This window comes from Chiloscyllium plagiosum, unplaced genomic scaffold, assembly GCF_037043375.1.
Source record: "Chiloscyllium plagiosum isolate Xiang-an unplaced genomic scaffold, Cpla_swu_hap1 HiC_scaffold_43, whole genome shotgun sequence".
Classification (NCBI taxonomy): Eukaryota; Metazoa; Chordata; class Chondrichthyes; order Orectolobiformes; family Hemiscylliidae; genus Chiloscyllium; species Chiloscyllium plagiosum.
The window spans coordinates 26,154,415-26,173,086 of record NW_028270181.1 but is presented as its reverse complement, the minus strand read 5'-3'; the positions used below and the strand labels follow the sequence as shown (position 1 = coordinate 26,173,086).

The 18,672-nt window shown below is 41.1% G+C and overlaps 1 protein-coding gene across 4 annotated transcripts in view; it reads left to right on the top strand.

The window, feature by feature from the left end:
* Nucleotides 1–18,672, top strand: part of shld2 (shieldin complex subunit 2) — a 102,178-nt gene that overhangs the window by 7,511 nt on the left and 75,995 nt on the right. The window contains exon 1 of one of the 4 annotated variants that reach the window (XM_043678721.2): nt 9,791–9,852. The exons of the other annotated variants lie outside the window; for them this stretch is intronic. The gene's annotated coding sequence lies outside the window, so the exon portion shown is untranslated. Of the gene's footprint in view, nt 1–9,790; nt 9,853–18,672 lie in introns of those variants that run through there. 4 annotated transcript variants of the gene reach the window in all.

The following is an 18,672-nucleotide window of genomic DNA, read 5'->3' as shown; positions in this document are numbered from 1 at the left end:
GAGGCAGGATAGACTGGGACTTTTTTCACTGGAGTGTAGGAGGTTGAGGTTGTAGAGGTTTGTAAAATCATGAGTGGCAGAAATAAGGTGATTAGCATCAGACTTTTTCCTAGGGTAAGGGGGTTCAAAGCTGGAAGGTTTATTTTTAAGGTTAGAGGGGAAAGTTCAAAAGGGACCTTAGGGGCAACATTTTCACACAGAGAGTGGTTCGTATGCGGAATGAACTGCCAGAGGAAGTGGTAGATGGAGGTACAATTCCAACATTTAAAGACATTTGTACAGATACATGAATAGGAAAGGTTTAGAGGAATACGAGCCAAATGCAGGTAAGTGGGACTAGTTTAGTTTGGGAAACTTGAGCTTGCCAGAGGAGGTGGTGGAGGCAGATACGATTACAGCATTTAAAAGGCATCTGGATAGATATGTGAACAGCAAGGGTTTAGAGGGATATGGACCAAATGCTGGAAAGTGGAACTAGATGTATTTAGGATATCTTGTCAGCATGGACAAATTGGACAGAAGGGTCTGTTTTCCCTGGAGGGTTGGAGAGTGAGGGGTGATCTTATAAAATCATGAGGGTCATGGATAGGGTAATTAGACAAGGTCTTTTACCTAGGTTGATGGAGTTCAGAACTAGACGGCATGGGGCAACGTCTTCATGAAGAGCGTAGTATGTGTATGGAATGAGTTGCCAGTGGTGGAGTTTGGAACAATTACAACAATTCAAAGGCATCAGGATGGGTGTATGAATAGGAAGTGCTGACAAATGGGACTAGATTAATTAAGGATAACTGGTTGGCATGGACGAACTGGACCGAAGAGTCTGCTTCTGTGCTGTACACCTCTATGACTCTATGGTATATACCATGGATGAGTTGGACTGAAGGTAATGTTTCTGTGCCTTATGACTCCATGACTCTTCAGTCTTTCCTTGTACTGGAATTCTGCCTTTTCCTTTTTTGTTGGTTTTTCTGCCTTTTTATTCATGCCAAAGGAACCTGGTTCTGTACTTGGAGATCTGTAACAAACTGCTGTAGGACTAATTCAATGACTGATGTTAGGTCATTTCTCATTAATCCAAAAACCTCTTACGCTGCTCAGACTCAATAATGTATCATTCTCACTGCTCCAACAGCAATATTGTCTTGTCCTGCTAAAAATGTACACAACTTGATTTTTCCAAGTTCTAAACCTCTCCTGGCATTTCAGCTATGTTGCAATCCGACTTCCATCCCAACTTATAGTCCAAAAAAGAAGTGCATGTTGCCCTTTATAATGCTTCCTTTTGCGATTTCATCTTTTTTGTAATTCTTCTCAGCCCATTGGCCCATCTGATCAAGATCCCATTGTAATCTGAGGTAACCTTCTTCATTGTCCACTATACCTCTAATTTTGGCAAACTTACTAACTATACCTCTTATGCTCACATCCAAATTATTTACAAAAAGTAGAGGACCCAGCATCGATCCTTGTGGAACTCCACTGGTCACAGGCCTCCAGTCTGAAAATAACCCTTCACCACCACCCTCTGTCTTCTACCTTTGAGCCAGTTCTGTAACCAAATGGCTAGTTCTCCCTGTATTCCGTGAGATGTAACCTTGCTAACCAATCTCCCATGGGAAACCTTGTCGAATGCCTTACTGAAGTCTGTACAGGTCACATCTACCGCTCTGCCCTCATCAGTCCTCTTTGTTACTTTAAAAAACTCAATCAAATTTGTGAGACATGATTTTCCGCCCACAAAGCCATGTTGACAATCCCTAAGTGGGCGGCACGGTGGGCGATGGGCGCCCATAGTGGGCGGCATGGTGGCACAGTGGTTAGCACTGCTGCCTCACAGCACCAGAGACCCGGATTCAATTCCCGCCTCAGGCGACTGACTGTGTGGAGTTTGCTCGTTCCCCCGTGTCTGCGTGGGTTTCCTCCGGGTGCTCCGGTTTCCTCCCACAGTCCAAAGATGTGCAGGTCAGGTGAATTGGCCATACTAAATTGCCCGTAGTGTTAGGTAAGGGGTAAATGTAGGGGTATGGGTGGGTTGCGTTTCGGCGGGTGTGTGTGGACTTGTTGGGCCGAAGGGCCTGTTTCCACACTGTAATGTAATGTAATCTAATCTAATCTAATCTAATCAGCTCTTGCCTTTCCAAATACATGTACATCCTCAGGATTCCCTCCAATAACTTGCCCACCACTGACATCAGGCTCACTGGTCTATAGTTCCCTGGCTTGTCCTTACCACCTTTCTTAAACAGCAGCACCACGTTAGCCAACCTCCAGTCTTCCGCACCTCACCTGTGACTATCAATGGTACAAATATTTCAGTAAGAGGCCCAGCGATCACTGCCCTAGCTTCCCACAGAGTTCTCGGGTACACCTGATCAGGTCCTGGGGATTTATCCACTTTTATGCGTTTCAAGTCATCCAGCACTTCCTCCTCTGTAATATGGACATTTTGCAAGGTGTCACCATCTATTTCCCAACATTCTATATCTTCCATATCCTTTTCGACAGTAAATACTGATGCAAAATGCTCGTTTAGTATCTCCCTCCTCTCCTGCGGCTCCACACAAAGGCTGCCTTGCTGATCTTTGAGGGTCCCTATTCTCTCCTGAGTTACCCTTTTGTCCTTAATGTATTTGTAAAAACCCTTTGGATTCTCCTTAACTCTATTTGCCAAAGCTAACTCATGTCCACTTTTTGCCTTCCTGATTTCTCTCTTATACTCCTACTGCCTTTATACTCTTCTAAGGATTCACTCGATCTATCCTGTCTATACCTGACATATGCTTCCTTCTTTTTCTTAACCAAACCCTCAATTTCTTTAGTCATCCAGCATTCCCTATACCTACCATCCTTTTCTTTCACCCCAATGGGAATATACTTTCTCTGGACTCTTGTTATCTCATTTCTGAAGGCTTCCCATTTTCCAGCCGTTTCTTTACCTGCGAACATCTGCCCCAATCAGCTTTTGAAAGTTCTTGCCTAATACCGCCAAAATTGGCCTTTTTCCAATTTAGAACTTCAACTTTTAGATCTGGTCTATCCTTTCCCATCACTATTTTAAATCTAATAGAATTATGGTCGCTGGTCCCAAAGTGCTCCTCCACTGACACCTCCGTCACCTGCCTTGCCTTAATTGCCAAGAGTAGGTCAAGTTTTGCACCTTCTCTAGGAGGTACATCCACATACTGAATCAGAAAATTTTCTTGTACACACTTAACAAATTCCTCTCTATCTAAACCCTTAACACTATGGCAGTCCCAGTCTATGTTTGGAATGTTAAAATCCTCTAACATAATCACCCTAACATTTTTACAAGTAACTGAGATCTCCTTACAAATTTGTTTCTCAATTTCCCTCTGACTATTAGAGGGTCTATAATACAATCCCAATAAGGTGATCATCCCTTTCTTATTTCACGGTTCCACCCAAATAACTTCCGTTAATGTTGCCTCCCTTTCTATCCTTTCTGTAGCATTTGTATCCTGAAACATTAAGCTGCCAGTCCTGTCCATCCCTGAGCCATGTTTCTGTAATTACTATGATATCCCACTCCCATGTTCCTAACTATGCCTTGAGTTCATCTGCCTTCCCTGTTAGGCCCCTTGCATTGAAATAAATACAGTTTAATTTATCAGTTCAGCTTCGTGCTCTGTTTTCTCCCTGTCTGTTTGACTCGCTTCTGTTCTCAACTGTACCAGTCTCAGATTGATCTCTTTTCTCACTATCTCTGTGGATCCCCCCACCTCCCCCACCTTATGAGTTTAAATCCTCCTGAGCAGCTCTGGCAAATCTCCCTGCCAGTATATTAGTCCCCTTCCAATTTAGGTGCAATACATCCTTCTTGTACAGATCACTTCTACCCCAAAAGAGATTCCAATGATCCAAAAATGTGAATCCTTATCCCATACACCAGCCCCTCAGCCATGCATTCATTCCTGCCCTCACTAGCTCGTGGCACTGGGAATAATCAAATATTACTACTCTTGAGGACCCCCTTTTTAAATTCCTGCCTAACTCTCTGTAATTTCCCTTTAGAATCTCAACCTTTTCCCTTCCCATGTCGTTGGTTCCAATGTGTACAATGTCCTCCTGCTGGCCCCTCTCCTCATTGAGAACATTCTGCACCCTCTCTGAGACATCGTTGATCCTGGCACCAGGGAAGCAACACATCATTCTGATTTTTTGCTGCTGGCCATAGAAATGTCTGTCTGTACCTCTGACTAGACAGTCCCCTAACACAATTGATCTCTTGGAACCTGACCTATCCTCATTGCATTAGAGCCAGTCTCAATACCAGAAACTCGGCTGTTCGTGCTACATTCCCCTGAGAATCCATCACCCCCTTCATTTTCCAAAACAGTATACTTGTTTGAAATGGGGATAACCACAGAAGACTCCTGCACTAACTGCCTACCTCTCTCACCTTTCCTGGAGTTAACCCATCTATGTGACTGTATCTGCAACATTTCCCCCTTCCTATAACTGCCATCCATCATATCCCCTTGCTCTTATAAATTTCTCATTGCCTCTAATTGTCTCTCCAACCAATCCATTCAATCTAATAAGATTCACAACCAATGGCATTTATTGCAGATATAATTCTCAGTAACCTGTAAACTCTCCCTAAACACTCACATCTGACAAGAAGAGCATATCACTCTACTAAAGGCCATTTTTGCTCCTTCACAATCTACACACCCAGAAAATAGCACTGTCTTATTTCTCTACAAAACACTGCTCCAGGTTAAAGTAATATTTATGCCTTATATTTTAAGTTTAATCAAGAGACATATCTCATAAAACATATAATCAAGAAAGAACCCACTCTACTCACTACTGCAGACTTACTGTAAGGCCACGCTTAAATATTCACTTCTGTTTCTGTGCTGTGACCTCTCCCAAACAGGTTCCTCCAAGGTTAGTTGTGAATTTCACTGTTTGTTTGTTAATTTTCCCAGATGCACTCGGATGTCCAGCGATACATGAATTCAAACAGCAAAGGCAGTAACTGTGCAGATTTGCTGCTTTGTCAGTTTCTTTCTCTCTCTCTCTCTCCTGCACTGACCTTACCATGTGCTTCCTTTGTCTGTTCCTCTCCCTTTTAAAACTGAGGTTGTTTCAACTTTTTTTTCTCCAAAGTTCCAAAACATTGCAACAGCATATAAAACAGTAATTGCTGTTCCTGGAATTCAAGGAAATCACCTCCAACACCATATGGGCCAAATACAGTCAAATAGGACGAGTTCAGTTTAGGATGCCTGTTCAGCATGGATGAGCTGGGATGAAGGGCTTGTTTCTGTCGGTATACCACTATGACTCTATGTCGCTATGACCAAGACATTGGTAAAGAAGTAGAGAATAGAATATGAGTATAAAATAAAGCTCCTATAGATATGTAAAAAGGAAAAGATTAGCAAAGACAAATGTAGATCCATTACAGGCAGAGACAGGATAATTCATAATAGGAAATAGAGAAACGGCAGAGAAGCTGAGTAAGTGATTTTTGTCTCTCTTCACAGAGGAAGTCAAACAAAGTCTTCATGAGAAAATTAAGATCCCAGGGACTAGTGAGAATATGAAACTGAAAGAAATTAATATTAGTAAAAAGATTAGAGAAATAAATGAAATTGAAAATTGACAATTCTCCAGAACCTGATGATCTTCACCCTAGAATGTTGAAAGAGGTGGCTACAGGGATGGGGGATGCATTCGTGATCATCTTTCAAAATTTTATTAATATTCAGTAATGCCTCCAGATTGGAAGATTGCAAGTGTGACCCCACAATTTTTCGGAAGGAGGGTGCGAGAAAACGGGAAACTAGGAAGAAAATACTAGAATCTAGATATTATTTAATTGACCTGTACCAGAGATGGTATTATGAACCTCCAGAGGTAGGGGACCTACAAGATGATACTAGAATTATTATAGAATCTACTATAAAGGATGTGATTGCTAGATTGCTATCCCAATCAGAAATTAAATGTCTGATTGGGATAGAGTCAACTTGAACTTATGAAGTGAGAATTATGTTTGACAAACCAGACTGCATTTTTGAGGATATTACTAGCAGAGTCATTGAAGGGAGTGTCAGTGAATGTAGTATATTGGGATTTTCTAAAGATTTTTCTTAAAGTGCCATAGGGGAGATTAGTAAACAAATGAAAGTGCACAGACTTGGTAATACACTGGCATGGGTTGAGAATTTGTTAATAGGCGGAAATCTGAGAGTAGGAATAAATGGGTCATTCCACATTTGGAAAACAGTCAGTGGGGAATGCAAGGGTCAGTCCTTGGACCCCAGCTGTTCACAATGTATCAATGATTTGGGATGGAAATGTGTTGCTGGAAAAGCGCAGCAGGTCAGGCAGCATCTAGGGAACAGGAGAATCGATGTTTCGGGCATTAGCCCTTCTTCAGGAATGAGGAAAGTTGGTCCAGCAGGCTAAGATAAAAGATAGGGAGGAGGGACTTGGGGGAGGGGCGTCGGAAATGTGATAGGTGGAAAGAAGTCAAGGTGAGGGTGATAGGTCAGACTGGGGTGGGGGCGGAGAGGAAGGGAAGAAGATTGCAGGTTAGGAAGGCGGTGCTGAATTTGATGGATTTGACTGAGACAGGCTGGGGGGAGGGGAAATGAGGAAACTGGTGAAATCCGAGTTCATCCCTTGTGGTTGGAGGGTTCCTAGCCGGAAGATGAGGCGTTCTTCCTCCAATCGTCGTTTCGCTGTGGTCTGACGATGGAGGAGTCCAAAGACCTGCATATCCTTGGTGGAGTGGGAGGGGGAATTGAAATGTTGAGCTACAGGGTGGTTGGGTTGGTTGGTCCGGGTGTCCCAGAGGTGTTCTCTGAAACGCTCCGCAAGTAGGCGGCCTGTCTCCCCAATATAGAGGAGGCCACATCGGGTGCAAAGGATGCAATAGATGATATGTGTGGAGGTACAGGTGAATCTGTGGCGGATATGGAAGTCATTCCTGAAGAAGGGCTAATGCCCGAAACGTCGATTCTCCTGTTCCCTAGATGCTGCCTGACCTGCTGCGCTTTTCCAGCAACACATTTCCATCTCTGATCTCCAGCATCTGCAGACCTCACTTTCTCCTATCAATGATTTGGGTCTGGGGATAATTGTATTTTGAAGCTTTGAGGTGATACAAAACTTGGTGGGAATGTGAGTTGTGAGAAGAATATAGAGCACCTTCAAAGGAATTTAGACAGGCTCAGTAAGTGAGCAAAAGCATGGCAGTATATAATGTAGATAAGTTTGAGATTGTTCACTTTGGTGTGGTGAACAAAGATGTAGAGTAATTCTTAAATGGCAAGCTATTCAAAAGTGTTGATGACTAAAGGGGCCTAGATGTCATTGTTCATATGTCACTAAAAGCTAACATGTAGCTGCAGCAAGAAATTTAGAAGGCAAAAGGTATGTTCACCTTCTTTGCAAAAGAATTTACGTGTTGGAGTAGGTAAGTCTAGTGACACTACACCTGAGTGTTGTGAGCAATCTGGTTTCTTTGCCTATGCTGGAAATGTGTTGCTGGAAAAGCGCAGCAGGTCAGGCAGCATCCAGGGAACAGGAGAATCGACGTTTCAGGCATAAGCCCTTCTTTATGCCCGAAACGTCGATTCTCCTGTTCCCTGGATGCTGCCTGACCTGCTGCGCTTTTCCAGCAACACATTTCCAGCTCTGATCTCCAGCATCTGCAGACCTCACTTTCTCCTCAAAGATTTCTTTGCCTATGGACAAGTATATTTATATTCAAATCCTGTAAAGGGAATGCAGCAGAGGATAACCAGCCTGATTCTTAGAAAGGTGAGACTGGCTTATGAGGAGACTGGGCCTATATTGTCAAGAGTTTAGAAGAATGAGGGGCAATCTCATGGAAATGAACACATTTTTTTAACGGGGTAGACAGGGTAGATCTCAATCTAGTTAACTCCTTGCAGCCTCTTCCACACATTTACTTCCTTCTTTAAATAAGGAGACTAAAATTGTACAATTATTTGAAATGTGTTCTCATTTGTATAACTGAAGCAGGGCAATCCTTACTTTTATGCTAAATTTCCTCTTGTAATAAAGGACAATATTTCCATTAACCTTTTAACTGTTTATTGTGACTCGTGCTTGAACATCTGTATCCTTCTAAACTTCAGAATTCTGTAGTTGTTCACAGTTTAAGTAATACTTTAGTTTTTAAAATTCTTCCTGCCAAAGTGAACAACTTCACATTTTTCCCCACATTATATTCCATCTGCCACATTTTTTGCTTGTTCACCCAATCTATCTATATTCTGTCTACAACCACCATATGTCCTCTTTACAGCATGCGTTCCTGTCCATCTTGGTGTCATCTGCATATCGAGCTTCTATGCCTTTTGCTCCTCATCTAAGGTATTGATGTAAATTGTAAAACATCAAAACCTCTGCAGAAACCCTGTGAGACCCCACTGGTACAATCACAAAGACCTGTTTCTGCATACTCTGTTTTCTGCACCCAGCCAATTCTCTAACTATGCTGGTATGCTGCCCCCTGTGCCATGAGCGCCTGCATTGCACAAAACCTTTTATGTGGTACCTTGCCAAATGCCTTTTGGAAATCCAAGTACAGTATGTCACCAGGCTTCTTTTTATCCACAGCAAATGTCACTCCTTCAAGTAAATCAAATAAATTGTTCAAACATGATTTCCTTCCCACAGAACCATGCTCACTCTGCTTGTGATTATCTTAAGTATTGCTAAATGCACAGCTATAATTACTTCCCTCATTCTAATGCTTCCTTCATTACAGACAATAAGCTTACTGGTCTATTGTTTTATGTTACCTGCCTCCCTTCTCTTTTGAATAGAAGGATTATAATTGCTGCTTTCCAGTCTGGTGGTAAGTTTCCAGAATCTAGAGAATTTTGGAAAGTTAATCCTAATGCATCCACTACCTTGTAAACCACCTCCGGAATTTTCTGCTCTAACAAATTATCTTGAAAACTTCTCATCTAAACTACTATTGCCAATTTTTCCAAGTTAATAAAGTGTCCCAATTGCTGAGTCTTAATCACAAGCAATCGATATTTATTCTTGCATACTTTGTCTCCCATTGTGGTTACCATAAGAGGGCCTATAGAAACTCCCACTAGGCTGCAGCTTTGGCGTTGGGGGAGTCTGGAGCCAGGAGCCAGGGTGGCATTGTTTAGAGGAGTGGTAAATGGGGAACAATGTGTATGAGACCAGGACCATGGCTCCAGTTCAGATGTGGCAGTTGTGGTAGTGGTGGTAATAGCAGAGGAGGGCCCATAATCGAAACCCTAGAGCCCAGTACAGAGACCCTGCCCAATGTCAAGCAGCATCTGGGGGAGCAGTGGAGGAGGAACAAAAAGAAAAGAGAAAGATGAACTTTATTGCAGTAAAATCTTGCATTATATTCATGTTTCAGTGTGGCAACACATTGTGTTTAACACATGAGAAACAATTTTCACTGTAATTTTCTATAAATGTGACAATAAATCTAAATCTTTTACCCACTATTCCTCATCTTCAACCAAGCTGATCTACATCTTGAGTCTCTTGAACTAAGGTCATCTCTAGCCATTGCAGCTAAGCCATTTTGAAGGTTGACAAAAATAGAGCTCCCCTTACCAAAATCACTGACTACTCCACTGCATTTTGTACCACTGCAACTAACCTATTGTTTATAATTCTGAAATCGAAATAAATCTACAATCTGGAAATTACAGAACCGGTTTAGGCCAGTTTGTTAATCAGCTAAACCCCGCCAATCTTCTGCACTTTGCCCCTGCTCCAGCTTTCTTTGTGACCTTGCCAAGACAGATTCTGTAGAGAGAACTACAGCACTTACGTGTAAAGGTTAGTATGTAGTTTGTAACTTCAGTGACTGATCTGTGATTACTTAATCATCTGAAAAGAAGTCCTTCAATAACAAAAATAAGAAACACTGTTGGGGAAGAATCTGTTATACAGCTGGGAATGTAAAACCAAATAAAATGTGAAAAAATGTATATTACAGTATTACCTATTGGAGGAAATAGTGAATAACACAGATGCACGAGGAGGGAAATATAACTAAGATGCAAAAATTTCACATGGATTAATGACCAAGAGTAAATAGTTGAATTTATGGACACACAACCAAAAACGTTATAATGTGTTCTTATAGAGCAGTTATCAGACCTCATTCAGTACTTGTCAACATTTTATGTTGATTTGCTGTGGTCGATCATTAACCTACTCACTCAAATTAATAGATTTTGATTAAAGTTAGAAATAAAATTACAGGACATTATATTTTTGATTTTAAAAATGTGTTTGAATAATGCAGTATTTTGTCCAGAAAGACCAGGTTTGTTTGTTTTTTCGTTCTTCCATTTGTCATTGGCATGACTACAAAAATCAGCATATGTTGGCCATCGTAATTACCCAGGAGAGCAATTAAAAGCCAACTAGGTAGCTTTGAGTCTGGAGTCACATGTGTGTCAGAGCAGGAAAGGACAGCAGCTTTCCACGGAATATCAGTGAACCAGGTGGGATTTTAATGACAATTGATAATAGTTTCATAATAATCATCACTGAAATTAGCTTTCATTTCCAGTTTTGTTGATTCTAAATTCCACCAGTTGTCATTGTAGAATTTAACTGGTGCCTCTGCATCAATAGTCCAGTGACATTACCAGTATGCCACTGTCTCTTCTTCCAGTTATTTTGGAAATTACTGCAAAAAAGTAGGATGCCTGCAGGAAACGTGCTGAAATTATATTATGTCCACCTTGTTGTTCTTAGGGTGTTATAGAAACAAGGAGTAACTTACGACCAAAGGCAAGAAAAGACCTTACATCTACTCCCATGAGAGCTTTGTTTGTCAGTTGCTTTTTATTGATATCTCCATATCAATTGGTTTGTAGTGGAAGGGAGGAAATCAAATTCACACTCTTTCCTGACAGCGAAGGCAAGCAGAAAGGAAAAAGGGCAGGGATGGAGAGTCAGTAAAATTTGAATAAAGGATTAATGGTTTTGATCCTGGAGTTAGAACCTTAAAATGTGGGAGATCGGGTTTTGCATTATGAGTAGTGTGGAAGTAAATGCTAAAAAAAAATAAGTTAGCCATGAAAGGGACCAGACATGGCCTATTAATTTTCTTTTTTATTTTTTGAGAAAAGTAGTCACACAGTTGGACTTTGCTTTGACTAACTTTGTCAGTTTATTTCTCTGTAAAGTAAGGCAGCTTTTAACTTAGAACTGGCCTAACTACAAAGTGTTCCAATCTACCTTTGGAAACATTGAAGAAATACCTCGGAAGCACAGAGAAACATGATATCCTTTTCAGATCACAAAGCAATCATTTTTAATCCCAGGATATATAATTTCACAATGAACAGCAATAGGCTTTTGAATATTTTCTTTTGCTATTCAGTTAGATAGTGGTTAATCTGTGAGGAGAAAGTGAGGACTGCAGATGCTGGAGATCAGAGCTGAAAATGTGTTGCTGGAAAAGCGCAGCAGGTCAGGCAGCATCCATGGAACAGGAGAATCGACGTTTCGGGCATAACGTCGATTCTCCTGTTCCCTGGATGCTGCCTGACCTGCTGCGCTTTTCCAGCAACACATTTTCAGCAGTCGTTAATCTGTGCCTTGACTTTGTTATTCTCCCCATTTTGTTCCATATTGCTTGACATTTTAGCCTAATAAAAATCTAACTATGCCAGTCTTGAAAGCTATAATTGCCCTAGAATCACAGCCATTTGTAAGAGAGCCCCAGATTTAGCTCTCAGAAAGGTTGGACAGACTTGGATTATTTTTGCAAGAGCAGCAAAAGCTGAGGGGTGACCTGATAGAAATATATGAAATTGAGAGGTGTGGATAGAGTGGATAGTCTTTTTCAAATACGAGGGGGCATATATATGAAGTGAGGGGGGTGGGGGGAGTTTGAAGGAGATGTGCGAGGCAAGTTTTTTTTACATGGGGTTGTTAGGTGCCTGGAAAGTTCTTCCGGGAAAGGTGATAGAAGCAGATACAATAGCAACATTTAAGACTAATTTGTACAATCACATGAACTGGCAGGGAATAGCCTATTTCTGTGCTGTACTGATCTATGTTATAATGTTCTGTTACTCAAAATGAGAAAACAGTACTTTCAGAGTTTGCTCCTGAATGGTCTTTTTCTAATTTTAAGATTGTGTCCCTTTGTTCCAGATTCTGTCACAAAGGAAATAGCTTTCTTGTGCGGTGTCCTCTAGTATAACAACACGAAAAGCTTATCAGCTGTCCTTAAATTTCTTTGCATCCATCCGAGCAGGGAGGTGAGGTCCTAGTCGAGCATCCCTTCTAAAACATGGACTTTCAGCTTAACAGCATTCACTTAGTCCCTTGAGCGCGATGTTGGATTGTTGCATTGAAGCCCTGGTTTTGGGGTTGAATATTTGAGTCTAGCACCTTATAGCTGAGAAGCAAGATGCAAGGGAGCCACAGCTGCTTCCCTAATTTCTCTGTCTATCCTAACAAATCCATTTAACGTTTTAAATATCATGAACAGATCATCCAGTAATTATCTATATACCATTGTATATATGTCACTAATGCATTATTTCCTCATGATTAAGTTCCAAGCTGTAATAATCTTACTGATGAAGCCAATGGATACATCCATAAATTGAAGACAAATTAATATATCCTGAAAATGAAGTCATTTCTTTGGAAGGGGCATGGCCAGAACTCTTACTAAGTCCAAAGTGGATACCATCCCACTTGTTAATGTATAACTATGTTTAGCTTAGTTCAGCCCACATATAATCTATCTTCTTTTACAACATTATCCTATTAATGTCTCTCTTAATTAGGTATCATTGTGAATGTTATTGAAAAAAGAAACATGCTCTTGAAACTTCTCATCTTGCTCTGTCTACTACCAAGCAAATATTAGTTATAAAGTCATAGAGTCCTACAGCAGGGGGAATCGCCCTTTGGCCCAAACTGGTCCATGCCAACCAAAATGTCCATCCACGTTAACCCCATTTCCCTGCACTTAGCCCATATTCTTATAGAGATGTATAGCATGGAAACAGACCCTTCAGTCCAACCCGTCCATGCCAACCGGATATCCCAACTCAATCTAGTCCCACCTGCCAACACACGGCCATATCCCTCCAAACCCTTCCTATTCATATACCCATCCAAATGCCTCTTAAATGTTGCACTGTACCAGCTTCCACCACTTCCTCTGGCAGCTCATTCCACACATGTACCTACTTCTGTGTGAAAAAGTTGCCCCTTAGGTCTCTTTTATATCTTTCCCCTCTCACTCTAAACCTATGCCCTCTAGTTCTGGACTTCTGACCCCAGGGAAAAGACTTTGTCTATTTATCCTATTCACGCCCCTCATAATTTTGTAAAGCTCTATAAGGTCACCCCTCAGCCTCTGACGCTCCAGGGAAAACAGCCCCAGCCTGTTCAGCTGCTCCTCATAGCTCAAATCCTCCAACCCTGGCAACATCCTTGTAAATCTTTTCTGAATCTTTTCAAGTTTCACAACATCTTTCTGATAGGAAGGAGACCAGAATTGCATACAATATTCCAATAGTGGCCTAACAAATGTCCTGTACACCTGCAACATGACCTCCCAACTCCTATACTCAATGCTCTGACCAATAAAACAAAGCATACTAAATGCCTTCTTCACTATCCTATCCACCTGTGACTCCACTTTCAAGGAGCTATGAACCTGCACTCCAAGATCTCTTTGTTCAGCAGCACTCCCTAGGACTCTACCATTAACTGTATAAGTCCTGCTAAGACTTGCTTTCCCAAAATGCAGCACCTCGCATTAATCCGAATTAAACTCCATCTACCACTTCTCAACCCATTGGCCCATCTGATCAAGATCCTGTTGTAACCTGCAATAACCTTCTTCGCTGTCCACTACACCTCCAATTTTGGTGTCATCTATTAACTTACTAACTTATGCTCTCATCTAAATCATTTATTTGGATTTATCCATATATTTGACCAAATGCCTTTTAAATGTTGGTAATGGGCCCACCTCAACCACTTCCGCTGGCAGCTCACTCCATATGTATACCACCCTCTGTGTAAAAAATGTCACCCCCAAGTTCTCTTTTTTTCTTTCCCCTCTCACCTTAAACTGATGATCTCTAGTCCTCAATTCCCCAGCACTGGGAACAAGAGAGTGCATTCATCCTATTCATGTTTTTCATAATCTTACCCTTGTATAATATCCTCCCCTTAGTCTTTTATGCTTTAAAGAAAAAGTCTGTATAACTTAGACTGTTGAGTCTTGGCAACATACTTGTAAATTTCATTCCTGGTTTATAACATCTTTCCAAAGCATGGTGACCAAATCTGAACACAGTATTCCAACTGCAGCCCCACCAACATCCTGTATAACTGCAACATACCTTCCCAACTTCTATGAAGGCCACTGTGCCAAAAGCCTTCTTCACTGCCTTGTCTACCTGTGACTCCACATTCAGAGAACCTTGCACCTGAACTCCAAGGTCCTTCTGTTCCACTATACTCCTTAAAACCCTACCATTCACCAATGAAACTACTACCTTAATTTGACTTTCCAAAATTGCAAGACCTTGCACTTACCCATACTAAACTCCATTTGCCATTTCTTGGCCCACTTCCCCAACTGATCAAGGTCCTGCTGCATTTTCTGATAACCTTCCTCAATGTCCAGATACCGCCTATTTTAGTGTCATCTGCAAACTTACTAATCACGCCTTGTACATTCTTGTCCAAATCTATAACATTCGTCTAGATAACAAACAGCAATGGGCCCAGCACCAACCCCTGAGGTACTCCATGAGTCACAGGCCTCCAGTCCGACAAGATTCTTCCAATATTACCCTCTGCTTCTTACCATCAAGCCATTAGTGTAGTGGCATATTTGGATATGCAACTCTCGATTCCTTCATACAAGTAAACAATAAATATAGTGAAATGTTTAAGCCTGAAAGCAATCCTAGGAAACTTCTCTTGAAACTGCTTCCAACCTGACTTTTTAACTCTATCTTTTAACTCGCAGCTATTTTCCAAACCAAATCAATAGGTTATTTCCAATTTTGTGTGCTCCTATCTTTGCAAATAACCTAGTGCTCTGGCCATTTTATAATGCTTTCTGTATGGCTATTTAGATAACACAATAGGCACTCATGACCTTAAAACATTCAGGTGGGTTCGTCTGACATGATTTACCCTTAAAGCCATGCTGACTTTCTAATCAGTTCATACAGGTTGCACTCGCAATCCAGAAACCTTTGGGTTCTGGAATATCCTGCCTGTTCAACTCTGCATGCATTCACTTTTCTGAAGAATACTTCCTAATTTCTGGAATTGTATTGGCAGGTGAAGAGATCATTAAATCTCTTTTACTTCTCATTTAATGTTGCACAATGTTTTTAAAACATGTTTAACATTCCTGTGCTGACTGTGATAGGTGACTTCCTGTGGTCCAGCAAATGCTATGGTCTGACAAAGGTCCTGGCCTCAGGCTACCAGAGTACTGAGTTACTACATATATTGGTTCAAGTGCTCCATTGGATTGGCAAATCTAATAGTTTCCCAAAACTAATGTATAATTAGATACTGGGAAGCAGAAAGTGTGCTGGAGGCAGATTCAGTTCAGGCATTTAAGATGGCATTAGGTGATTATTTGATTAGAAATAATATGTAAGGAGATGGGGAAAAGGCAGGAGAATAGCACTAAGTCATCACGATACTTTGGACAGCCGGTGTGGGCAAGGCAAGCCCGAAGCCCTCCTTCTGTACCATAATGTTTTGACGATTCTGTGAACGTTAATAAGTTGAATTAAAATATTTATCTTCTGTATTTCATGATACTTTCATTAAAAAGAGCTTTTGGCTTACTGAGAGCATTCCCACCTCTAAATGACAAAGTGAAAGGTTTGACTTCTACTTCAAACAGATGTAACGGAAGTAACAAAAGGACAAAATTAAAGACTCTGTGTTTGCACAGATTGTGATAGCCATTATGAAGATGACAAGGTGTGTGTGTGTGTCTGTGTGTTCTGGAGTACTAATTCAGTTACATTATCTGTATGCCACTGCCTCCCCTAATGTAGAGATCTCACATCGGGATAGAGTGATTACTGTCTTAATGGTGATATAGTAGGTAAGACAAAAAATCCATGTGGAGACAATTTTGATTACTAGTCTGGGCACCCGCATTAATTGAATGTCTTTCTCTACTAATAGTTCAGCCTTTAACAGTAGGGTGCTTTCTGCATCCCCATCAGTCACAGACAATGTCATATGAAGCCTCTGGGGCACAGTGCAGGCACCCACCATTTTCATGTTAATTGTGAACTCAGTATGACAGACCCCCTGCCCAGCTCCTTTTCCACCTATCCACTCCACCCTCTCTTCCCTGACCTATCACCTTCATCTCCTTCCCCACCTACCTATTGTACTCTATGCTACTCTCTCCCAACCCCCACCCTCCTCTAACTTATCTCTCCATGCTTCAGGCTCTCTGCCTTTATTCCTGATGAAGGGCTTTTGCCCGAAACGTCGATTTTGCCGGTCCTCGGATGCTGCCTGAATTGCTGTGCTCTTCCAGCACCACTATTCCAGACCCCTGATAGGCTAGTCCCAGCCCTTAAACCAGAATATGTACCATTCAGCCCCTTTTGAATTTTCTGTTAGTTAGGGAGTAACCTCTACATTTGGAATCATTTAATTAATTCTTATCAGTGCCCACATATATTTGAAATCCAATAAGGGGAAACCATTAAAATAGTTGTTGAGTGTTCATTGCCAGCTACAAGATCCCTGTCGCCAGAGCAAAACAGATAAGGAGGTTTACTATTATTCGCACCATATTGTAAGCATATGTATGTACCAGTTGAACATTTCTCTCTAAACATGCACTGTTTCAAATAAAATGAATTTCGGGTTTGGCTGAGAGAAACTTTTGAGTTTGATTCTGAGAAAGCTTTCTGTAAAGTTCTGTAAAGTCTGATAACATGTTTACAGAAGTAGACCCGCTCTGTTGTCTGTATTCATGTTGCTTTTCCGTCTGTCTAGTTTAGACCCTGTCACTGATTGCATTAGGAAAGACATCACTGATAATGTTAGTGTAACTTTAAACTTTAGTTCTTCCCTTTGTTTGTACATTCCTGAACTGGTCATATTTATTCAATGATTGAAGGCACTCAAGTTAAACATTGGGTAATGAGGCTGAAGGCTGGTCTAAATGCTGACTTTACTCCTCACCGGTGATAAGTGTAGCCTACCACTGCAGCTGTCTCATTGTCAAAGAATGAAAGTTGACCTGTACTCAGAAGTCCGAAAGTCAGGTTGGCAGAAAATGAGGCTGTCCCTCTTCTTGAAACTATGTCATTTTTAAATGTCATTGAATCCGAAAAATGATATTACTTTTATGCTTTGTCTAACCAAAGGTTCTTGCTTGAAATTACAATTTTTATTTCCATTTACATGACTAATGACATTACGTAGGAATGTCAAGATTTACATGTACTTCAGTAACTATTGAAGTAGTTCATGTGATGTGTTGAACATATGTTTATCAGGTTTGGGGGTGAAATTCCTTAGTGCACAACCTGTGTTGTATGGGACAAAAAACAACTACATATGATGAAAAGCTTTCAAAGAAAAATTCAGGAAATGGTGGAAATACTCAGCACACTCCGCAAATGTTAATTTTTCAGGCACAAGCTTTCATAACTGAAAAGTACAGGTGAGCAGTATGGAGTTTACGCATGCTTTGTGGGCTGGAGGAAAATATGTAGCGGAGTTCCCCAGGAATCATGGCTGAGAGCATCCATTTCCTCATAAATATTAATGACCAAATTCTTAATATAAAGAGCTTCATTTGCAAACTTTGAGGATGGTATGAAGCTTTGAAGCATTGTGAGGACAGATTAGAACTTCAAAAAGTCATAGGCAAGTTGGTGGAATAGCAGGTAGGTGGCAGAAAATGTTTAATGCAGAGAAGTGTGACGTGATTCATTTTAGTAGGAAAAATATGAAGAGACAATATAAGGTAAAGGGCACAACTCTGAAGGCAGTGAAGGTGGCAAGACTGTTTGAGAACGTGGTTAATAAAGCTTTTGGTGCACAGAAGGGTACAGAGTACAAGGGAAATGATAGGTTTTCATAGATACTGGTTCAGTTTTAACCAGAGTATTGCATAAAGGGAGTTGAGAGACCTCAGGAAAAAAATCGTATGAATGATTTCAGAGATGAGGAAATTCAATTATGAAGTTGGATAGGAAAGTTTAGGATATTCTCCTTGGCGAAAAGAAGACTGAGAGGAGATTTGATGAAGATATTCAAAATCAGGAGGGGTCTGGACAGACTTAATAGGGAGAAACTGTTCCGACTCATGAGGGGATCAAGAATGAGGAGCCACTGTTTAATTCGGTAGTAATAGCAAAATTGGAGTCAATGGGAATCAAGGAAAGACTCCCTACTCATTGAAACCATGCTGAGCACAGAGAGTTGTGGTTGTTGTAGGCCAGTCATCTCCAGTACAGGGCTGGAAATGTGTTGCTGGAAAAGCGCAGCAGGTCAGGCAGCATCCAGGGAACAGGAGAATCGACGTTTCGGGCATAAGCCCTTCTTCAGGAACAGGAGAATCGACGTTTCGGGCATAAGCCCTTCTTCAGG